The sequence below is a fragment of the Oncorhynchus tshawytscha genome, linkage group LG13 (assembly GCF_018296145.1).
Source record: "Oncorhynchus tshawytscha isolate Ot180627B linkage group LG13, Otsh_v2.0, whole genome shotgun sequence".
NCBI lineage: Eukaryota > Metazoa > Chordata > Actinopteri > Salmoniformes > Salmonidae > Oncorhynchus > Oncorhynchus tshawytscha.
This window is the reverse complement of record NC_056441.1, coordinates 42401867-42427428: the sequence shown is the minus strand read 5'-3', so window position 1 is coordinate 42427428 and position 25562 is coordinate 42401867. Positions and strand designations below refer to the sequence as shown.

General features: G+C 45.0%; 1 long non-coding RNA gene across 2 annotated transcripts in view; it reads left to right on the top strand.

The window, feature by feature from the left end:
* Positions 1 to 25562, top strand: part of LOC121839068 — an 80284-nt gene that overhangs the window by 5761 nt on the left and 48961 nt on the right. For both annotated transcript variants that reach the window (XR_006078623.1, XR_006078624.1), the window contains exon 2: positions 4221 to 4423. This is a non-coding gene — a long non-coding RNA (uncharacterized LOC121839068). The remainder of the gene's footprint in view (positions 1 to 4220; positions 4424 to 25562) is intronic.

Here is a 25562-nt window from a genome sequence, read left to right as displayed (position 1 = left end):
TCTCCAGCGCTGTCGGAGTCTCCCGCCTGTTAAGCGCAGCCAGAGCCTTCCTCCTCTACAGCGCTGCTGGAGTCTCCTGTCTGTTCAGCGCAGCCAGAGCTGCCAGCCTGCATGGAGCAGCCAGAGCTGTCAGTCTGCATGGAGCAGCCAGAGCTGTCAGTCTGCATGGAGCAGCCAGATATGTCAGTCTGCATGGAGCAGCCAGAGCTGTCAGTCTGCATGGAGCAGCCAGAGCTGTCAGTCTGCATGAAGCAGCCAGAGCTGTCAGTCTGCATGAAGCAGCCAGAGCTGCCAGCCTGCATGGAGCAGCCAGAGATGTCAGTCTGCATGGAGCAGCCAGAGCTGTCAGTCTGCATGAAGCAGCCAGAGATGTCAGTCTGCATGGAGCAGCCAGAGCTGTCAGTCTGCATGAAGCAGCCAGAGATGTCAGTCTGCATGAAGCAGCCAGAGCTGCCAGCCTGCATGGAGCAGCCAGAGATGTCAGTCTGCATGGAGCAGCCAGAGATGTCAGTCTGCATGAAGCAGCCAGAGCTGTCAGTCTGCATGGAGAGGCCAGTCTGCAAGGTGCTGCCAGTCTGCAAGGAGCTGCCAGTCTGCACGGAGCTGTCAGTCTGCAAGGAGCTGTCAGTCTGCAAGGAGCTGTCAGTCTGCACGGAGCTGCCAGTCTGCACGGAGCTGCCAGTCTGCACGGAGCTGCCAGTCTGCAAGGAGCTGCCAGTCTGTAAGGAGCTGCCAGTCTGCTAGGAGCTGCCAGTCAGCCAGACTCTTCCAGATCCGCCAGTCAGCCAGACTCTTCCAGATCCGCCAGTCAGCCAGACTCTTCCAGATCCGCCAGTCAGCCAGACTCTTCCAGATCCGCCAGTCAGCCAGACTCTTCCAGATCAGCCAGTCAGCCAGACTCTTCCAGATCCGCCAGTCAACCAGACTCTTCCAGTGCCGCCAGTCAGCCAGACTCTTTCAGATCCGCCAGTCAACCAGACTCTTCCAGTGCCGCCAGTCAGCATGGAGCAGCCAGAGCCGCCAGTCAGCATGGAGCAGCCAGAGCCGTCAGTCTGCCAGGATCCGCCAGTCAGCCAGACTCTTCCAGATCCGCCAGTCAGCCAGAGTCTTCCAGATCCGCCAGTCAACCAGACTCTTCCAGTGCCGCCAGTCAGCATGGAGCAGCCAGAGCCGCCAGTCAGCATGGAGCAGCCAGAGCCGCCAGCCTGCATGGAGCAGCCAGAGCTGTCAGTCTGCATGAAGCAGCCAGAGCTGTCAGTCTGCATGGAGCAGCCGGAGCTGCCAGTCTGCAAGGAGCTGCCAGTCTGCAAGGAGCTGCCAGTCTGCACGGAGCTGTCAGTCTGCAAGGAGCTGCCAGTCTGCAAGGAGCTGCCAGTCTGCACGGAGCTGCCAGTCTGCACGGAGCTGCCAGTCTGCAAGGAGCTGCCAGTCTGTAAGGAGCTGCCAGTCTGCAAGGAGCTGCCAGTCAGCCAGACTCTTCCAGATCTGCCAGTCAGCCAGACTCTTCCAGATCTGCCAGTCAGACTCTTCCAGATCCGCCAGTCAGCCAGACTCTTCCAGATCCGCCAGTCAGCCAGACTCTTCCACATCTTCCAGATCCGCCAGACTCTTCAGCCAGACTCTTCCAGATCCGCCAGTCAGCCAGACTCTTCCAAATCTGCCAGTCAGCCAGACTCTTCCAGATCCGCCAGTCAGCCAGACTCTTCCACATCTGCCAGTCAGCCAGGATCCGCCAGTCAGCCAGACTCTTCCAGATCCGCCAGTCAGCCAGACTCTTCCAGATCTGCCAGTCAGCCAGACTCTTCCAGATCCGCCAGTCAACCAGACTCTTCCAGTGCCGCTAGTCAGCATGGAGCAGCCAGAGCCGCCAGTCAGCATGGAGCAGCCAGAGCCGCCAGTCAGCATGGAGCAGCCAGAGCCGCCAGTCAGCCAGGATCCGCCAGTCAGCCAGACTCTTCCAGATCCCCAGTCAGCCAGACTCTTCCAGATCCGCCAGTCAGCCAGACTCTTCCAGATCCGCCAGTCAGCCAGACTCTTCCAGATCCTCCAGTCTGCCAGACTCTTCCAGATCCGCCAGTCAGCCAGACTCTTCCAGATTCCCCAGTCAGCCAGACTCTGCCAGAGCCTTCCTCCTCTCCTGTGCTGCCGGAGTCTGAAGAGCCCCTCTGTCCCGAGCTGCCCCTCTGTCCCGAGCTGCCCCTCTGTCCCGAGCTGCCCCTCTGTCCAGTGTTATTAAAGTAGGGTTGCCGTGGCTAGGAGGTCACGGAAGCGGACAAGGTGGAGGAAGACTACGGTGAAGTGGGGGCCACGTCCAGCACCAGAGCCGCCACCGCGGACAGATGCCCACCCAGACCCTCCCCTATAGGTTCAGGTTTTGCGGCCGGAGTCCGCACCTGGGGGTACTGTCACACCCTGACCATAGTTTGCTTTGTATGTTTCTATGTTTTGGTTGGTCAGGGTGTGAGCTGAGTGGGCATTCTATGTTGGATGTCTTGTTTGTCTATTTCTATGTCTGGCCTGATATGGTTCTCAATCAGAGGCAGGTGTTAGTCATTGTCTCTGATTGGGAACCATATTTAGGTAGCCTGGGTTTCACTGTGTGTTTGTGGGTGATTGTTCCTGTCTTTGTGTTTTGCACCAGATAGGGCTGTTTTGAGTTCTCACGTTTATTGTTTTCGTTAGTTTATTCATGTATAGCATCTTCATTAAAGAAACATGAATAACCACCACGCTGCGTTTTGGTCCTCTCCTTCACCACAAGAGAACCGTTACAAGTCACCTTGAATGCATTTCAATTAATAGGTTCAATTAACTTGTTAAAAGTTAAATTGGGAATTTCTTTCCTTCTTAATGCGTTTGAGCCAATCTGTTGTGTTGTGACAAGGTAGGGGTGGTTTACAGAAGATAGCCCTGTTTGGTAAAAGACCAAGTCCATATTATGGCAAGAACCGCTCAAATAAGCAAAGAGAAACAACAGTCCATCGTTACGTTAAGACATACAGGTCAGTCTGGAAAATTTCAAGAACTTTGAAAGTTTCTTCAAGTGCAGTTGCAAAAACCATCAAGCTCTATGATGAAGCTGGCTCTCATGAGGACCGCCACAGGAAATGAAGACCCAGAGGTACCTCTAATGAACTTATTCTCTGCAGCAGAGTTACTAGCCTCAGAAATTGCAGCCCAAATAAATGCTTCACAGAGTTCAAGTAACAGACACATCTCAACATCAACTGTTCAGAGGAGACTGCGTGAATCAGGCCTTCATGGTCGAATTTCTGCTACTAATGGACACTAATAAGAAGAGACTTGCTTCGCCCAAGAAACACAAGCAATGGACATTAGACCGGTGGAAATCTGTCCTTTGGTCTGATGATTCCAAATTTGAGATTTTTGGTTCCAACCGCCGTGTCTTTGTGAGACACAGTGTAGGCGAACAGATTATCTCCGCATGTGTGGTTCCCACTGTGAAGCATGGAGGAGGAGGAGGTGTGATGGTGTGGTGGTGCTTTGCTGGTGACACTGTCAGTGATTTATTTAGAATTCAAGGAACACTTATCCAGCATGGCTACCACAGCATTCTGCAGCGATACGCCATCCCATCTGGTTTGCACTGAGATGGGGCTATCATTTGTTTTCAACAGGACAATGACCCAACACACCTCTAGGCTGTGTAAGGGCTATTTGACCAAGAAGGAGAGTGATGGAGTGACTCGGCATTCTCTTGACCTCAACCCAATTAAGATGGTTTGGGATGAGTTGAACCGAAGAGTGAAGGAAAGCAGCCAACAAGTGCTCAGCATATGTAGGAACTCCTTCAAGACCTTTCAAAAAGCATTCCAGGTGAAACTGGTTGAGAGAATGCCAAGAGTGTGCAATGCTGTCATCAAGGCAAAGGATGGCTACTTTGAAGATTCTAAAATCTATTTTCATTTGTTTAACACTTTTTTGTTTACTACATGATTCCAAATGTATTATTTCAAAGTTTTGATGCCTTCACTATTATTGTACAATGTAGAAATAAAGAAAAACCCTTGAATGAGTAGCTGTGTCCAACCTTTTGACTGGTACTGTATATTATGTGCACATGCGCTTGCAGGTGTGTGACGATGTGTCTACCAGTTTATCAGCTGTGTGAATTTGTGTATCCTATTTATTTTCCCTCTGACTCTATGGTTCTTTCTCTCCCCTCTCCCTTCTCACTCTCTAACTCCTTTGGATGGCAGTGCAGCGGAAGATGGACATCCAGAGTGGCATACAAAAGGCAGTGGAGCCCCTCCCTACCTCTCTCCCCTCCTCCCCTCAACAGTCGGGTGCCCATCAGCAGAGCGAGCCGGAGGACAGCCAGGCAGAGCAGAGCGCCAGGCCCACCGCTGACAACCACAGCAAGGACACCCAGCCAGCCGCCGGCCACCGAGACGACAAAAAAGTAAGTCTCTCCTTTCCTTTCTCCTTCCACATCACCTGTGTGTGTGAGTGTACGTCTGTGTGTTAACGTGTGTTAACACATGGGGGCTGCCTCCAATGCACTGTTTCTGTTTGCAGAAAAGGCTCCCTCTAATGCTAAAAAGAGACAGCTTGGCTGTTTAGTACTGCTCACCTGTGTGTTTATGTGTCCATTGGTGAATATGTGTGTGTGTGTGTGTGTGTGTGTGTGTGTGTGTGTGTGTGTGTGTGTGTGTGTGTGTGTGTGTGTGTGTGTGTGTGTGTGTGTGTGTGTGTGTGTGGTATTGTTACGGTTAAAGCTATCTGGGGAAATCCATTGATTATTCAAGGGTACATTTAATGTGGTAATGTGTGCCCAGTTGGTATTGACTAGTTTCTTTGGGTGTGTTGAGTAATTAATTGGCCTCAGCTACAGTAGTTAGTTATCTTACAGCTGCTAGCATGCATCATTTTACGATAAGTGTGGGCATGGTTGTCTAAACATTTTTGCATTAATGGTGCTGCCAGTAATTTCGACTGGCTGGCATAATTGCGGAACAGCAAAATGCCATCCAATGCCACGCAAAGATAAAATGAAACTGGGACTAAATTGGTGGTTTCAAAGGTATGCGATGTGCATGTTAAAAGCAATGAGTCATGGCACTTTTATGACTACTGTGGGATAGAGCAGGTCAATAATATAGCTGTAGCTGTACTTGTACCTTGAATTATCTTTTTAAAATTCCACAATAATCGGTTTATTCTTAATATAGAATACATGCCAAAGCAACTTAGTTATGCTTGAATATGGGCATTTCTCTCGAAAAAGACCCTTGAGCACCAACATGTGAAGTTCATAAGAGCATATCAAATTGGGTGTCAAATGAAAGCTAAGAGTCTATGTTTTTGGGAAATGAAGGTATAGATACATTTTCAACCATTTTCCATCTTAAAAATGAGGAATAAGTAAAAGGCTTTGATTGTTGGATTAACAGATGGAAAAGGGGTCTTAGGATACATCTACCAGAAACATTCTTAAAAGTTACCAGAAATACACAAACATCAAAACACAATAATGTTGATGTAAAGACCTCTGCCAACTAATGTTAGCATTTATATTATGTTGGAGAAATGGTTTACCTTCTGTAACTTTAAGAAGTATTGCCTTAGCAAAACCCCACATATCTTTAAAGATGTTTTCTAATTTCTCTCCCTCATAAGGAGGGAGGACAATGAAAGTTCACAGAAGTAACAAGTAAAGGTAGATCTACCAATGAATTTGCTATTTTACTGATATCAATTTAGTTTATTAATTGATTCAAACTCGTATTTCCGTTACCAGATTTCAAACGGAATTACCCAAAAATCTGTAACGGAATTACCGCACCTGAATTGGCTACAATGGGTAATCATAATAGTCACAAATCACAGTTGGGTCACCTGTTCTGTCCTCCCTTCCAATGGCATACTTTTCTTTCTCTTTCTGTTGTGTGATGGTCAAATCAAGTGTTGAAACATTCTGAGTCTGGACAACCCCTCCCTATCTATCTCCCTCTCTATCTGCCTTTATCTCTCACTCTCCAGTTGATGACACCTCTCCCAGCTCTTACGGACAACTAGCCATGAGCCCCCTGGGTACACAAGAAAGTGGATATCGGCACCCACCATCTCAAATCAAACTTCACATGCGCTGAATACAACAAATGTAGACCTTACCGTGAAATGATTTACTTACAAGCCCTTAACCAACAGTGCAGTTCAGGAAGAGTTAAGAAAATATTTACTAAATAAACTAAAGTAAAAAAATTATAAAAAGTAACACAATAACATAACAATAACGAGGCTATATACAGTGTGCTGGGGTACAGGTTAGTTGAGGTAATTTGTACATGTAGGTAGGGGTGAGTGAATATGCATAGATAATCAACAGCGAGGAGCAGCAGCGTACAAAACAAATGGGGGGGGGGTCAATGTAAATAGTCCGGTGGCTAGTTGATTAATTGTTCAGCAGTGATGTACTGGGCCGTACACTCTACCCTCTGTAGCGCCTTACGGTCAGAGGCTGAACAGTTGCCATACCAGGCGGTGATGCAACCGGTCAGGATGCTCTCGATCGTGCAGCTGTAGAACTTTTTGAGGATCTAGGGACCCATGCCAAATCTTTTCAGTCTTCTGAGGGGGAAAAGGTTTTGTCGTTGCGCTCTTCACTGTCTTGTTGTGTTGTGTTTGGACCATGATAGTTTGTTGGTGATGTGGACGCCAAGGAACTTGAAACTTTCGACCCGTTCCACTACAGCCACGTTTCAGAATGTTCTGAAATCGTTTCTGTTGTTGGAAACAGATATGGATTAGCATTCCTGCAACATTTTGTTGAAGTATAATTTGACACATCAAACATCCTGATAGTACCAGTTTCTGATCACTAGTTGGTGCTGTTCACATTATTAGCTAAAAAAGTTTGTTAAAGGGATAGTTCACACAAATTACAAAATTACATACGGGTTTCCTTACCTTTTAAAAACCCTAGAGTCGATTGACGCACTGGTGCTAGAGCAGTGTTTGTCAGACCATGAGACATCCTGAAAATTGGTCTTCTTATGAAAACGTCTGTAGAAGTGATGCGCGGGTTGACTCATAACCCGCAGTCCCTGTGGTTATATCACGCGAGGATGGGTTTAGGGTCATTAAATATTGTGTGGCTGAAGGGCAGGTGGGTACGTGGCGGGACGGTTGAATAAAGATTTTAAAAATACCTACACAGCCAATCGCCAAATAATGCTTTTGGAATGGGCAGAAAAAGTTAACGTCAATCTACAGAGGCAAAAGGGACATTGTCGAAGTTTAATTCAATAAGACAAAAGCTGCGGAAGGAGAGTTGAAAATTAAGAGAAGAGAGGGCCAGCAAAATAATTTTTGTAAAAGATCTGGTGAAGTGGTAGAAGAGGATGATAGCAGTGCCTGCTATGTTATTTGTGATGATTGTGAGGCACTAATCAAATTAAGACAGTCACAAGACAGGACTTCAAATAGACCTATGGCATGTCAAGGGAAATGTAGCCTTCTGTTTTGATGGGTTAAATGGAACTGAAATCTGGACAGTGACTGTAGGTGTATAACCTCACAAATAGCCTTAATAATAACTCCTGCAGAATTAAGCATTTCTTGCAGTAAAATGATACACCAAATGTAGACTAAATTTGGACTTTGGAACAGGAGTGGAGAAATAGGATTTCTTTCTTTCTGCATCTTGTGAGAATGCAATTCTCAGTTTGATACCATCTGTAGAGGTGCTTTCTTCATCATAAAAAATGATTAGTATTTCAACTAAATAAAATATGCATTGAAGCCGAACTGAAATCTTATCAGAAACACTTTGGGTCGTTTTCACAGCTTTCTTTTTCCTTACAACCGGTCAAACTGACGTCATTTGGACATGCACAGAAAATCTTCAATTTTTTGTTATTGTATTTTCTCCCCAGTCCCTAAACTCCTTTGCTCCGCGAAAGATGACAGAGAAAACTTTACCGATGTCAACTAGATTGAAGCATTCATACTATTGATCTATTACATTATTCTGTTGGGCAAGGGTTTATTTAGTCTTCTAGGGCAACATATAATGACAAAAGAGAAGCTATGTACCTAATCATAGACAAGTTGACTAACAAATAGCCTACCAAAATGTTGGAAATTTAAACTGGAACATATCTAAAACAGGCAACAACAAATCCTGCACGCCTGTCAAATCGTTCTGCAGTCATTGACTGTAGCCTATAGCACATGTTCTATATATGCAGGTTAGGGTTGGGTGCGGAGCTCAGATTTTCACTTTGTCACATAGTCGGGCAGTTGTGGATGGGTTATTAGCAATTGCAGGCGAGTGAACAAACAGCTGACCCACGCACCACTAGTCTGTAGTGTCCGAACGATTTGACCTAAAAAACTATTATGACCACTCTATGGGAAAGGCGGAGACTCTCCGTGTTGTACTCTACCAGTGCTGGTTAAAAGAAATATGGAAGTATGAAGGTAGTGGTTAAATATGTGAGGTTAAATATGTGTAAAAAAAAAACACATTTACTTCCTGAGCTTTCTTATATCTCGTAAGTATAGGACAAACTGTTCAAAACCTTGTTTCTTATCATTTTTTTTTTGTTGCCATTTATGAATGTGTTATTTGATGCATTTCTCTGGGCTATAGTAGTACACTTTTTTATATATTTTTTTGATACCTAAAGGGGTCCTAAAATTCAAAATTAAATAGCTAAATGATCCATAGTATGACCATCTTAAAACAATTCCACGTGTCAGCTCAGAACCCCCCCCCCTCCTCCCAAACAGCTTACATTTTTAAGAATGAATCAGTACACAAAAAAATCTACTAATAGCAGGAACAGCACCATCTACACCTTCAATAATTCATTTCTCTGAACAGATGTGGGAAAAAACATCACCACTGAGAATACATTACATAGGATGAAGATACAATACTCTGAGCCTCAGCTACAATCTATTTACACTTGACATTTTTAATATTTAGCAGACTCTCTTATCCAGAGCAACTTCGTGGATTCATCTTAAGATAGCTAGGTGAGACAATAACACATGCAGCAGCTACTCTTCCCGGAGTCCACATAAAACGTACAAACACATGACAAAGTACAGAACAGTGTCTGGGACGCTGTGAGAGTTATTTAAGATACTCTTCAAAGAGGTAGGGTTTCAGACGTTTTCGGACAAAGAGAACTGATACTGTATACTCGTTGTTGGGGTGGGATTGGTGTGGGACGGGGGAGGTCCAAGGCAGGCTTTTTACCATTTCTTTGGATTCCTTGCCTTACTCATTGTTAAATAAAAGTTTGGTCCAAATCGGATATTATATATAGTATAGTGACGAAACATGCAACCCATGAATTTTGTACTGTATTCTACCGTAATGCTATAATCTACTGTACTGTACTGAACTTTACTCTACCCTACTCTACTCTACTCTGCTGTGCTTTTCTGTACTGTATTGTACTGCACGGTACTTTACTGTGCTCTGCTATGCTGCGCTGTGATGTCCAAACTTCTGAAACCTGAGGAGAATGACGTTCATATCCATAATTATGCATTTCTGTGTAGTACAGATCAGGGACCCATGATGTCACTCTGTTACCATAATTCCATTACCGCGTGTAAAATCCACTTCACTTACTGTATGTTGTTCAGTAACCAAAAGAGATGTTTTCAAAGTCATTAGCTGACACCCCATTGTTTCTGCAGACATCTTTGAATCTTCATTCGGAGGAGATATTTAAACATTTTTGGAAAACATGGAGGCATAAAAACCTGATGGAGATTTTACCGTATTTCCTTTACCAAAGTTTGCATCTGCACAGTCCAAATGAGTTTTTGTACATATTTCAGTGGAAATTCTTAAAAGTTGTCATTGTGCATTGTGTATGGTTTGTTCAACTTTGAAATCAATGTTTTTTTTTGGCATACATTTTGAAATGAGAAATAATTGAGTTAATGCGTAATTCCATTACAGTGGAATTGCCCATACATACCAACTGAGCTACTGAGCTTGTGTGTCTAGGGCCTGTGTTTCCCAATCATGGTTCTGGGGACCCAAAGCGGTGCACATTTTAGTTTTTGCCCTACCATTAACACGTCTGATTCAACCAAAAGCTTGATGAGTTGATTAGTTCAGCCAAGTGTGTTAGTTATATGGCAAAAACAAAAAATGTCTCCAGGATTGGGAAACACTGTGTGAGTAAATGCGCTCAGCATATTCACTCCCCACTCTCTATGGCCTTCATCAACATGCAGAATGACAGCAGCCTCCACTCCCCCTCCCTCCATCTATGCGATGTCAATCACCGGGCCTGGCAGGAACCTTACCCCTCCCCCATCAATCATCACAGAGAGACAGTAGGCCTTGGATGATAGGAGGGCAGGCCTATGGAGATCACCAGAGTAAACACAACACAGCACAGAGAAAAACACACTCGTTAATAGCCTGCTGTTGCTAATTTGGATGTAAGTCTTGCCATGGCAAGTCATTGATTGGAAGCTCAAGGTCATGCGAAGTCTGGCGTCATGGTGAAGAAAGGAAACGGTCCAGATGAAGATATAGTTCTCTGATTACTTCTCCTTGGCTTTGGCCATATAGATTCAATATTGTATTTATGGTGTGCAATATTGTAGACTCCTCTCTCTCTCTCTCTCTCCATTGTTGTTTGTGTTGCTTCTGCTGGGGTAATGAGGCGTCCAGTGTGCTTTGAGAGAGCCAAGATACTACATCTATAACAATAGCAGCATCAACATTTGTCGCTTGCCTCTTGGTGGGTGGCCCTAAGGATACAACACTTCAATGTGGTGCATTGGCCAATGGCCCTTGGTGTCTGTGTCCTAACCCTGCCTCTCTTACATTTGTGTGTGTGTGTGTTAGTGTGTATGTGAGGGAGGGAGGGAGGGAGGGAGGGAGAGAAAATAAGAAAGTGTGTGTGTGTTTCTGTCGAATTCAGTGCAGACACCACTGCCTGAAATGTTGTTCGGGCTGCCCCGGGGTCTGTGCCTTTCACACCAGCTGCAGCGCTATCATCGATTCGTTTGGAGAGTTTATTCATCAAGATGTCATCGGTGGAAGTGGACCAATGTTATGTTCCCTGTTAAACTGGGCTCGCCTCTAGACTGCCCTCATGTTTATTAGTGATTCATCATAAACTGTGGGCACTGGGAACAGCCTCCAGGGCTTTTGGTACTGATTCTGAACAGCCTATTTGCTGTATGGCATAGCTCTGCTGTCAGTCTGTTTACGGCTGTGTTTATGACTGTCGTAGCTTAGCTGGGACTGTAGTGGTTCCTACAGGACACGGATGTGGAACGTTGGTCCTACATCTTAGCTTTAGATGTACAGCTGTGACAGGGAAATACAAGGTGTAGAAATCAAACCATCCTTAGTGCCGAGTGATTCTTGCTTTTTGAGGTCGGTTCAGTTTTGGTTGTGTGTATTACATACGTTTTAGGTCTATTTGATAACTTTATTATTTCATTCCAAGTCATCATCTCATCTCTATAGAGCTGCTGCCTATGCTATCTAACAAAATCGCTATTTTAGTAGTTCTTCAAAGTAAATAAGACACACTTTTATGACTGCCGAATACCAACTATCAATCTTAGATCATGTATTTTTAGGTAGAGATACCTCGCGAAGCAACTGCTCTCTATCCCTCTCGATCACGCGTTCTTCTGTCTCTTCTCTCCATCTCAGACCGGACAAGTAGGCGTGTATTGGATTATGGTCACTGTAGTTAATTACCACGTTTTCTGCACTAAGTTATGTAGAATATTGGCCTGTTGGAAACTACAGCTCCCTGTTACATCAGTTCGGGCTTGATCTGATTTATCTCTAGATAAACTGTACAACAGACCGAAATGGAATTCAAATAACAGAACTGATGTCAGTCAGTTAGTTGTTTAAAAACCAGTTAAGCGCTCAGCATTATACTTCCTTCACTGTGTTCTTCTGGACTTGATGTTTTGTCTCATTGCAGCAGACAGTCTCTGTTGAACTCACACAGAATGCTAAGCTAGCTGGGCACCATGCTCTGCTGAGCTATGTTGCTGATTTGTCATTTTTATATAGACAGTCTAATTACCTTTAACTCATTAACGGCACTGGAAGGCAGAATGTCCACCAATAAGCACAAAGCTTTAAACCACACACAGGAGTTGGGCTGTTTTTCTAACTATGCTGTATTTTTGTGAATGTATATATCTGTTCTCACAGAAACCAATGTTAAAGATGTCATAAACATATAATGGAGAGTGAGAATTCAGAAGATTGGTCATTTCCGGTCTGTTTTCATTAAGGACGACTCATTTGGGAGAAAGCTTTTCAACACGGAGTGGAATTGTTATACTGGCAATTATGTCTGGAGTATTTGATTACAAAGATGACAAACATGCTAATTTATAAAGTGAGGTTACAAATTATATTCCAATTGCTCACCACGCAAACTGCGTGTGTGTGTGTTTGAAAATAAAACAAAAGCCATAGCGTGAGCAAAATGAATGTTTAGCAGATGAGATTGACTTTATTTCAATTTACATTTTTTGCCAGATAGAATAGGTTTTCTGGTGAAATTTGACTCTGCTTTAATCTCAATGCTTTATTACGAAACTATTACAGGGAGAGATGGGGGGTTATTTTTGATGGTTTGTTGGCCAGGTGTGATCTTTAACGCCTTGGGTCTATGGATTCCCTGATTCCCAGTCAGCCTTACTGAAGCTCCAGAACAGATGGTCTCTTGCTATATGGTTCAGCTAGATAAATCCCTAGCTGAACCAGTGATAGTGATTAACACCGGTGGCTGTCGTTAAAGCTACTGGCTAATTATTCTATGAAAATAGAATAGCTGTGAAGTATAGCGGTATTTTCAACCTCTTCCTGGAACGGAGAGAAGCTGCGAAGCGTTGTGTGCTCCTCGTGACGGATACTCCGTATCAAGCCCAGGTGTTTGTTATGTACCTTTTGCCGGCTTCATTGACTGCATTTGACACTTTTACTGCATTGCTCGTTTGACATTGACTTGTTGTGACTGTCGGCCCTTCGGAGATACTTGTGTAATAGCTCAAAGGTGCAAGTCGTTCATCCATTGGAGATTTGACAGTCAAGTTATGTGTGTGTATCTCAAGTCAATATTCTGCATCCTCCCCTCATCACACACACACGCACACACGCACACACACACACACACACACACACACACACACACACACACACACACACACACACACACACACACACACACACACACACCACACACACCTTCGGCAAACCTTATTAGCTGCTGCCACAACTCATTTGTCCCTCATCTTTCGGTCTAAGCATCTTGGAGCAAGGGGTTGTTCTCCGCCGCAAAGTGGGCTCCTTTTAGGGTTTTTATTCGCTCTAAAGGAGAGCGATGGCAAAGGGCCGGCCATCCCATACTCTTGTCCAGATCAGTGATTTTTCCCCCTAAAATAGCCCTGCTGTCAGCTTGCCTTAGGAACTCTGGCCTCTGAGAGGCTGTTAATGGGATCAGTGCTTGCTGGAGTGTGCGGCTCAGTGGGAAGACATGGTGCTGGTGACCCAATCCTCTTTTGATGGGATCACGGCTTGTTCCTAATCCCCCTCTGACCCGTCTAACCTAAGGGACTAGATCCAGGGGTACCACACGTTCCCCACTTCTCCTCGATACATTTTACATACAGTTGTTTCACAAATGGAACAGTGGTGGTGTTAATGTATTAACCTCGCAGTAGAATTCTTGCACTGCCCATCGCATGGAGAGAGTTGTTCTTCTTGTTAATATTGAGTTGCACCCCCTTTTCCCCCCCAGAACAGCCTCAATGTCACGACTTCTGCCGAAGTTGGTGCCTCTCCTTATTCGGGCGGCGTTCGTCGGTCGACGTCACCGGTTTTCTAGCCGCCACCGATCTACGTTTCATTGTCCGTTTGTCTTTATTGTACACACCTTGATTCCATTCCATTATTATTTATTCCCTATTTAACCCACGGGTTCCCACATGGTTTTGTGTGTGTTTGTTCGTTGTTAAGTTTCGCTATTTCTGTGAGCTGGATTCTTTTCCCTGCGTGGAATTATTTTTGTTGTTTATTCGAGTAAAGTAATTTTTTTTACTCAGTTCTGTGTCCTGCGCCTGACTCCGTCCTACCGGCTGCACATTGACACTTGACAGAAACACGCACTTAAATATGGAGTCAACAGGTGCACCCAGTCCTCCGTTACCGGTGGAGGAGCGTGTCCAGCACGTGACGATGCTCCAACATCTTGGCACAGCCATGGATCGCGTGCTGCACACCATGGAGCGATGGGAGAGAGGGGGTTTTCCCACAACACCATCAACTTCACCCCAACCCACACCGCTGTCCACCCCTCTGTCATCTGGACCCAGTGGGATTTGGCTCTCGCTCCTGAGGGCATATGATGGGTGCCAAGGGTTCCTGCTCCAGTTGGAGCTCAACCTGGCGACCGTCCACCCGGCTCCCTCGGGACACGAGAGCGGGTCCGCCATCATCTCCTGTTTGTCGGGGAGAGCACTTTAGTGGGCCAATGCCATATGGGGGAGAGAAGGCACAGCGTTGGTCCACTATGAGGATTTTACCCACCGCTTCTGGACGGTCTTCGATCATCCACCTGAGGGGAGAGCGTTTGTTCCATCTTACACAGGATGAGGAGCGCACAGGACTTTGCACTGGCCTTCAGGACCCTGGCAGCTATCGCGGGATGGAATGAAAGGGCCCTGATCGACCATTACCGGTGCAGTCTATGTGAGGACTTTCGTCAGGAGCTGGCATGCAGGGACACCACCCTTACCATCGACCAGTCGGTGGTTTATCCATCTGGCTGGATAACCTTTGGAGCTCGGAGGTGCTGCTCTGAGGGTGACCGGAGGGGGGGCCATTTCCTGCACCACATGTGGCCGCAGAGGACACACTGCTGGTCGGTGCTGGAGAGGTTCCCCAGGAAGTCGAGGCAGCAGGCAGGGCACAGGTGGATCATCCCAGGTGAGTAGGCACCCGACTCACCCAGAGCTCCCATTTGTGCACATGTGTGTGTGTATAGAATTTCCTGAGTTTTCCCTGCATTCCCAGCATAAGGCGCTAGTAGATTCAGGCGCAGCTGGGAACTTTATTGACCGTTCATTTGCACTAAGTTTAGGGATCCCCATTGTTCCTGTTGATGTGCCCTTCCCTGTACATGCCTTAGATAGTCGTCCATTAGGGTCGGGGCTGATTAGGGAGGCCACTGCTCCACTATGTATGATAACGCAGGAGGGTCATGAGGAGAGAATTAGTCTCTTCCTGATTGATTCTCTTGCGTTTCCCGTGGTGTTGGGCCTTCCCTGGTTGGCCTATCATGACCCCACTATTTCGTGGCAACAGAGGTCTCTCAAGGGAGGGTCACATAGGTGCTTAGGGAGATGTATAGGTGTTTCCATCGGTGCAGCTACAGTGGAGAGTCCAAACCAGATCTCCACTGTGCACATCCCCTCTGAATATGCCGATTTGGCTCTCGCCTTCTGTAAGAAGAAGGCGACTCATCTACCACCCCATCGACGGGGGGATTGTGTGATAAATCTCCTGGTAGACGCTGCACTTCCCAGGAGTCACGTGTATCCTCTGTCACAGGAGGAGACGGCGGCTATGGAAACATATGTCACCAAATCTCTGGGACAGGGATACATTCGGCACTCCACTTCACCTGCCTCCTCGAGTTTCTTTTTTGTGAAGAAGAAGGATGTCGGTCTGTGCCTGTGTATTGACTATCGAGGCATCAATCAGATCACTGTGAGGTACAGTGACCTGCTGCCTCTCATAGCCAGTGCGATCGAGTCAATACACGGGGCGCACTTCTTCACCAAATTGGATCTCAGGAGAGCGTACAATCTGGTGCGTATCCCGGAGGGGGACGAGTGAAAGACGGCATTTAGTACCACCTCTGGGCACTATGAGTACCTCGTCATGCCGTACGGGTTGATGAATGCTCCATCAATCTTCCAATCCTTTGTAGACGAGATTTTCCGGGATCTGCACGGGCAGGGTGTAGTGGTGTATATCGACGACATTCTGATACACTCCGCTCCACGCGCTGTGCACGTGTCCCTGGTGCGCAAGGTGCTTGGTCGACTGTTGGAGCATGACCTGTTCGTGGCCTGTTCATCATGACCAAAATTGGAGGTTGCATGTTTAAATAAGCAGCTCGTTGGCCACTTATTTCACTTCATAAAGGGTCCTTGTAGGTGATCGCCTCTTCTCTGAACCTGAACGTCCTATATTTTACAATTGTAGACAAGATATACAGCACATAGAATTCTCTGAGATACTTTTACTACCCTCAGTGTAAAGTCATGACCAAAAACATTAAACAATTATTAAGTCTTTTCCAACCCTTCTTACCTAATGAGGAATTCGTTTCTCCATTTTAAACATAGCTTCAGCACCTGCTCTTTGAAGGTCTTGTCGATCTGGGGAAGAAACAGCTGTCAGATGATCACTCCTGACAATATTAACAATGGATGTATAGAACAAACTAGAGCCCTTGTTGTGGTACTTATTCAGACAAGTGTCAGATCTGCTCATACACACATGTGCGGTAAAGTAACCTTACTGTAGCATCACTACCTCACTTAGTTTCCCCCAGTTGTTGGCTTAAAGAATTTCAGGCTGATACCTGGAAGACTATATTCAGAATAGTATTCTGGTAGTAGCCATCTTGATCAGTATCTGGCTCCATATCTTTCTGCCCGCCCGCCCTGTCCGTCTGCAGAGCCTCGTGCAGCCAGCCTGTAATGTTGGCCTGTGGAAGGGTGAGAAAGAGAGAGTGTAAGCCTCTCTATCTGCACACCTCGTCCTGGTTTGTCATAATAACAACTCTAGGGCACCCATCATCTCCACACTGGAACATGTAACTACAGTGGGATATATGGTTGAGAGAACCATGTATATGCTGTACTGTAATGTGGACATTCACACATACAGCAATGCACGCACGGCACACACGCACAGCACGCCCGCACACACACACACACACACACACACACACACACACACACAACATTTCACACACACATAAACTCACTCATGAGTGCAGACATATGATTCAACTGGTGATCCCCCCCCACCTTCCCTGGAACCGAGAAGTAGACGTTTCCCTTGGCCGCAGCTTTTGTTGAGCGATAGGTAGCAGTTGTCGATGTGTTCAGAGGGTGCCTGGTTCGATGGAAGCAACACTGTTACATACAGAAACACACAGCAATCACAGGAAATCGAAAATCGGAGAGAATATAATATGAGTGGTTCCCAACGTTGATGCAGGCTAGCTAAACAAACAAAATATATTTCTGAGCTGGCACTTACGACAGCAGCAGCGACCATGTATTTAGTTTACAACCTCAGACGATAGAAAAGGAACAGAGACTCAGTAACGGAGATAATGTATTTCCATTCCTGCATATTCCGCGGAGCTGTGATTGGACTGGTGCTCAGGTATCACTGATGCTGCATGAGTCACAGAAAGTGTTGTGTGGACAGGGCACTACAGACTTACTTTTGTAAGTATTAGTTGAGGATCCCAAGTGACGGGGGACACAATCTCGTTGGCTGTCAGGCCCTCTGAATCAAGCTCCTGCACCCTCACGGACACAGTGTTGAGGCTTGACCAACCTGTCAAGACGTGGTAGTGGGGCAGCTCTGCACCGACGTCACCAGCCACATCCTATCCGACTCGCTTGTCACCGACTGGGCACCGACTGGGTGCCCTTGATGCCCGTGTTCACTGTGGCTTCCAGCCTTAACCATGGCGCCCCGCGGCACTATCGTCCGACACACCCTGTACCTTGCCAGAGTGGTTTTGATTGAGGTTCACGTTGTGTTTGTTCATGCTGTCAATGCGGCACTGTTCGTACATGAGGTCATTCCATGAAGTCCAGGTTCATCAGCTTGTGGTGGCCCTCCTGCAGATATTCTTCAGGTTCTCCGCGGCTGAGGCAGTTCTCAATGGTGTTCATACTTTGCCTCCAGTCCTTGCTGATGTCTGCCAGAGAATTCTGGATGCCCTTCAGAATGGATGCCCTTCAGAATGGATGCCCTTCAGAGAGCTGACTGAGGGCTGTAAGTACACTGCCTAACTGGGGACCTGGGGACAGACAACTGGAAATGGTTTAGATAGGACTTTACATAAATCAAAGTGCAGTACAGATTCACATAATGCAGCCAATGTAAAAGCGAAAATAAAAAAAGGTTCTACCTCCGGTCGTGCTTCTACTAAAACACCACATCTTACTGGGTGATAAATAAATCATGGGATTTATGTCAGTTGTGAGGCCTTAGCAGGTGAATAATTCCTTTCCTAATAATTACACTAGCTATGGCTCCATACAGAAGAATTGACCTGCTGCCTAGCTCTGGTTAAAATTGCTTGCAAAATAACTTTACCTGAAAGATTTATGTAGCTAGCATCAGACTACAACGTTACAGTTACACTTAGAGCAAAATCCTGATAATAATGACTTGGACAATAGTTTCCAAAAAAACATAAAAATATATTAAAATGCTTACTACCTAGTCAGAGCAGAAAGAAATGTAAACTTTTAGTGGACATGCACACGCGGTGTCAGTTAATCTTCCAAAATCACCATTGAAAGGGTCGCCTACCACACAGTACGACGTGTGGCAACTGCTCGACCTCCGACCTCAAGGCACTACAGAGGGTAGTGCGTACGGCCCAGTACATCACTGGGGCCAAACTTCCTGCCATCCAGGACTTCTATACCAGGCGGTGTTAGAGGAAGGTCCTACAAATTGCCAGACTCCAGCCACCATAGTCATAGACTGTTCTCTCTGCTACTACATGGCAAGCGGTACCGGAGTGCCAAGTCTAGGTCCAAGAGGCTTCTAACAGCTTCTACCCCCAAGCCATAAGACTCCTGAACACCTAATCAAATGGCTACCCAGACTATTTGCATTGCCCCCCCCCCCCCACACACATTTTACGCTGCTGCTACTCTCTGTTTATTATCTATGCATAGTCACTTTAACTCTACCTACGTGCGAATATTACCTCAATTACCTCGACTAACCGGTGCCCCCGCACATTGACTCTGTACCGGTACCCCCTTTTACATGTATATAGCCTTGCTATTGTTATTTTTCTAAAGGTATTTTTCTTAACTGCGTTGTTGGTTAAGAGCTTGTAAGTAAGCATTGTGACAAATACAGTTTGATTTGATTCTGACTCACCATTCAAAGGTATCACGTACCACATATGTGGCGGTAGGGCACCACATATCACCATATGAGTGGTGTGATTGGTGAGATGATTTCCACCTTTTAATGGGGCGATTGTAGTCTAAATCGGGTGCCACAGCACCGAAGGAAACGAGACCAAAAATACATTCATAAAAACGAAATTATCTTGCGATACAGGCATTTGGAACATTGTGCGAAAACATACATTTGAATTAATCCAATTAATTCGATATATCGCCTGTTAAGTAGGCAGCCCACATGTGGCGGCTAGGGTCATCATTAAAACTTGCACCGTTACATTCCTTTTCTAATTCCGCTTTCCTCGCTCTCTTGGAGTTTAATGTGTGCACGTCCTGGCCAGCCTGCTTGTATTAAACCCCATTAGTTACACATTGCCCCAGCCGCAGGCTCTCAACACAACAACACACTGAGGCTGAACAGCAATAATAGTCTCCCCTTTTTTTTACTCTTATCCCATACTAAATTGTGTAGGTTTTGTGTGTGTGTGTTTTTGTCTTTGTCTGTTGTGTTTGTGTCTGTGTGTGTGAGCACACGCGTGTAGCTGTGTACACATGATTGCTCTTTAAACCCAACGTTGTATGATAATCGCACACCACTTAAACGGCGTAAAAAGATCTACTTTTATGCGTAGACTGGTCATTCAAGTTGTAAGAAGAGCAAACCGCTCATATGGGACGATGACCTTAGTTCATATTGCAGCAACAGATGCTTCAGCTTGTGTTTAATAGTGACATCTCCCCTCAAATATTTCACTCTGGAAGGTCTGTTTCCATTCGGAAGGGCCACACAATGAATTATAATCAAGCACTATTTGAATCAATATTTTCTGTTGTTTAGTTGATATTTGGCCCTCTATCTCAATAACATCTTGAGGAAGCGAAAAAGAGACAGATTGATTAAACATTTGCCCTGGTGCAAACTCTGCACCACTGATTTCCAAACAAATAGAAAACAGAAAGTTGAAACCCAAATCTATTCAATCAAATCCGACAGCAATAAATTAAACACACAAATCTTCTTTTACTGGAAACATGTATGTAGATTCATGTTTAATGCATGTTTTTGCACTTGGGATTTCCCAAAACCGTCTTTCCTACGGGCCACATATTAAATACCTTCTAAGGATCATTAAGCAGCACCATTGTACCATTGGCACAGTAGGGAGCCCATGTTTCTAAACCCACTTAAGCCCTGCATGTGTGCAATGTACAGCCAACCCAGGGTCTGTCCAAAATGGTACCCTATAGTGCACTACTTTTGACCAGTGCCCATAGGGCAAAAAAGAAGTGTGGTATATAGGGAATAGGGTGCCATTTGGACAGGACACAGCCAACCCAGGACACAGCCAACCCAGGAGACAGCCAATCCAGGAGACAGCCAATCCAGGAGACAGCTAACCCAGGACACAGCTAACCCAGGACACAGCTAACCCAGGACACAGCTAACCCAGGACACAGCCAACCCAGGACACAGCCAACCCAGGACACAGCCAACCCAGGACACAGCTAACCCAGGACACAGCTAACCCAGGACACAGCTAACCCAGGACACAGCTAACCCAGGACACAGCTAACACAGTCCATCTGCATTAGATATTTAGCAAAACAAGAGGATGAACACTACCTCGCCTCACCTGGGCATAAGTAAGTTAACCCACAGGCTCTGTCATAGTAAGTGCAAACACCCCCCTCCCATTCCCCAGGAGTCTGTAATATATAATGACACCCTATTAGGCTGTGTGACCAGCTCCGAGGTGCAGCAGTTTCTGCCTATGCTCACTCATTACCACAAGACACACACACACACACACACACACACACACACAATATAGGCCTACTGTACCACCTTCCAAAGGCTAGTGAGGAAAAAAGAACCCATTTGCCATCAAAGGTCTCCAGCATTAGATGCTGTGTTAGATGCTGTGTTTGATGCTGTGTTTGATGCTGTGTTAGATGCTGTGTTTGTGCGTTCAAAAAGAGGATGATGATGTGCATTTCATTTTCAAAGCCATGAACGAAGGACCACTTGCCTTGCCTAGTCTCTGTAGATTGTGTCCTGCAAAAGGTTAGGCAAAATGAAACAATATTTGAATATGTCACACAATTTCGAAATGACTGTTCTGGTGTTCCTCCACATTTTTAGTGATGGTCTTAATTAGGCAAACTGCCATTCCACTACACTGTGTTTTACAGAGCTCTGCTGTAAATCCATCAATTCGACTACTAAAGAGAGAGAGAGTGGTCAATAAGTTATTACTTCTGAAGCAATAATAGTTGTGCTTATTAAAGGAGTTAATTGTATGTGAAGGCATACTAGATGTTCCATCTCATATCTGACAGTGAAGTGAAATGCCTCAGCACTGTCAACATGACAGATGTTATATGATGCTATAGCACAGGGAAAGCTATTAAAACATAGATCTATTGAACCTTATCCTAAAGTGTCAGTGATTCCTCTGATTGTTCTACACAAGGGAGTTCACATCTTGATATCTACTTATATCTCACAATAGAATTGTTAAATCCATAAAACCTTGCTTAATAATAGAATGTAGAATCATACATGCAATTTAGCAGACACTCTTCTCCAAAGGGACTTATAGTCAGTCACGCGTGCATACATTTTACAAACGGGTGGCCCCGGGGAATCAAACCCACTATCCTGGCATTGCAAGCACCATGCTCTACCAACTGAGCTACAGACCACTAATCACAGGTCAGTATCTCGGACTTTCCCATTGGACCTTTAACTTTGGCCAACAGTCTCCAGCAGAAGAGAGAGAGAGAAGATCCCTGACTAATCCAGATTGCTCTCTATTCCAGGCCCTGCCTGCTCTCTTGATCCTCTCATTCACTTCACTGTTTTGGCACAATTTGACACGGGGGGGTATTCTTGTTAGTACTTTTTGAGGTCGGGTAGTTTTCGGTTCGATTTCGGGTTCGATTTTCTTTGTTATCACATTAAATGTGCTATGCATTTTATGGGTTGAATGCTGTAAAAACACTGCATTAATCCATTTATAAAAGTCCCATGGTGGTAGTGACGGCCCATTACTGCTTATCACTTATTAACCATCCTTTATTCACATTACTTTACTTTAATAAAACATTTGTTTTATTTGATGACTTCATTATTTCATTCCAAGTCATCATCTCATCTCTATAGAACACGATTTTAGTAGTTCTTGAAGGTAAATAAGGCCTACTTTTATGACTGCTCAATACCAACTATCAATCACTTAGATCATGTATTTTCAGGGTCGCAAAGCAGCTGCTTTCTATTCCTATCGATCAGGCCTTCTCTTCTCTCAGTCTGCTTGTCTGCCGGCCACAGACCTGACAAGTTTAAGCGGGCCCACAATGGATTATGGTCATTGTAGTTAATTACTACTTTTTCTGTTCAAAACTAGGTCGATTATTGACCTGTTGGAAACTACAACTCCCTATTACATCGCACAGTTCAGGCTTGATCTGATTTATATCTACAGGAACTCTACATCTTCTTCACAGAAAAAAAACGGAACAAAATGGAATTCAAGTAATTGAACTGACATCGGTCAATTAGTTGTTTAAAATACGAAACTTAACTTACATTTCGGTTAATCGCTCAACACTAATTCTTGTATTCTTGGGAATCCTGACCTCCTCCAACATAACAGGCATATTCAACACCTACACTCACCAGACAAGTTAGAAATTGTGCTACGCCGCAAACACGTATCGTAAAAGTAATGATGTTTTTGTTTGGTTAGCTTTTGGGAACGCCATCTAGCGCATGCAACTTTCCTTGACGCCACACTTATACATTGCAATTTTCAATTGACCTGATATCGTCGGATGGCTAGTATTCGATGTCTGCGGATGCGTTGTCTTCTAGCCAAGATATGAAATGCGATCATAATTGACTGTAGCGCATATAAACACACACAACAGCTACCGGTGGTTCCATGATGACTGAAAACACAACCGTGGGATGAACGAGTGATGAATTTCTGGGCAAGTGCGGTCTATTTAAAATGTATTCATTCTTCCCTCATCCTGCAAGTGTCAACTCATCATATGTCATGATACATAGTCAGAAGTGTCCACTTAATCTGAGGGGAGAGGGTGTGTTTTTTACGTGCTTGCAATGCAGCCACAGCCTCTCTCCCAAAGTTCATAGACGCCCATTTCTGCCACCATTTCTGCCTCCACCCCCTTACAGTCCTGGCCCCTCAGGTGTGCGTTGAGTAACACCCTTAATGATGGTGTAATCACTGTATTTAGAGGGCTGTAAACAACATTTGAAGGGAGAGGGAGCAGCGAGAGAGATTTGGTTCGTGGCACATTGGAAAAGGACAGGTAAATCCCATCAACTGTGGGCAAGGAAGGATTTATACTCTGCATGGGAAGTGGGAACCACTCCTCATGTCTTCAGATATTGGCGGATAGTCTACTTTTCTTACTCTTTTTTTTGGATGATTAATTCAATGGCTCTTATATCCCTTTTAGACATATGGAAGGTGGCGCCTTAAAAGTGCCTCAGCTACGGCATGTTTATTTGTCTGAAAAGGATCCACTACAGCTTTTTAAATGCCGCCACGAAACCTTCTCTGGAGATAGTTTCGAAGCGGGCATTTGACTTGTCTGTAAAGGAATGCCGCTTCTGAAGCGGTACTAACATCCATCACTAGGCAACCAGAACTGTCAATCAAATGATCTTGAGCTGCCTGAGCGCAGCCTGCCTGCTGCCTGCACACAGACCACTTGCTCCCAAGAAAAGTACTTTGAAGTTCGTTAAATACAATGACTCAGGGGCAGAACTTTCACTGGGGACGGGCCCACGTTCTGAAATTGCATTTTTTTGTCCCCCCCAGTTTTATCATTGGAATGTTATACAAAATGAGGCAACGGTGTGCTTTAGGACCATGCAGACACCTCCGAGGGGTCGGGTAGACTGTTTGGAATGTTTATAAATATATAAATATATTCAGTACCAGTCAAAAGTTTTGACACCTACTCATTCCAGGGTTTTTCTTTCTTTTTTTAAACAATTTTCTACATTGTAGAATAATAGTGAAGACATCAAAACTATGAAATAACACATATGGAATCATGTATTATCATGTTTTTGGGCTCCCGAGTGGCGCAGTGGTCTAAGGCACTGTGTCTCAGTGTCTCTTCAGACACCCTGGTTTGAATCCAGGCTGCATCACAACCAGCCGGGAGACCCATAGGGCAGCTCACAATTGGCTCAGCATCTTGAACTTCTTCCATTTTCTAATAATTGTGCCAACGGTTGATGCCTTCTCACCAAGCTGCTTGCCTATTGTCCTGTAGCCCATCCCAGCCTTGTGCAGGTCTACAATTTATTCCTGATGTCCTTACACAGTTCTCTGGTCTTGGCCATTGTGGAGAGGTTGGAGTCTGTTTGATTGAGTGTGTGGACAGGTGTCTTTTATACAGGTAACGAGTTCAAACAGGTGCACTTAATACAGGTAATGAGTGGAGAACAGGAGGGATTCTTAAAGAAAAACTAATAGGTCTGTGAGAGCCGGAATTCTTACTGGTTGGTAGGTGATCAAATACTTCTGTCATGCAATAAAATACAAATTAATTACTTAAAAATCATATAATGTGATTTTCTGGATTTCACAGTTGAAGTGTACCTATGATAAAAATTACAGACCTCTACATGCTTTGTAAGTAGGAAAACCTGCAAAATCGGCAGTGTATCAAATACTTGTTCTCCCCACTGTATTTATATATAGTTATATCCCCCCACTTCAAAAACCAAAGTTGCGCCCATGCAATGACTTATCAATACATTCAGTAGAAAGAAAACACTAACTACCATACCATAAAAACAGCAGAAAACCAACCCCACCAACCTTTTTTGCTGTCAGGGAAACAATACCGAACGTTCCATGCCGGAGCAGAATTCTACTGTCTGAAAAGGTACAGACGCTTCTGATGTGGCGCTTTTTAAAATTGTCTGCGCTATTGATCCGTTACTGTAGCGGCACCCTACAGTATGTATGAGAATGGTATTATACTAACAAGCTCTGTGCTGAGGATCTCTCATGGGATCTGTTGGATTACCTTCTAGTGTGTGAGATCATTATTATGCCATTATTCAGTAATGCACAAGTTATCTTCAGATAGGACACAAATGGTTTATTGAGTGGTAATGAGCAAGTGGCAGTTACAGTATGTGAAAGGTTATGCATTTTCAGAAATAGGGTGTAGTGCTCTGTAAACGCTACAAGAACAGAAATAGAGTTTTGTTGAGTATGCAGGGCCCGAAATGGATGTGATGCCCGGGGTTAGTAAATCACATTTACAAT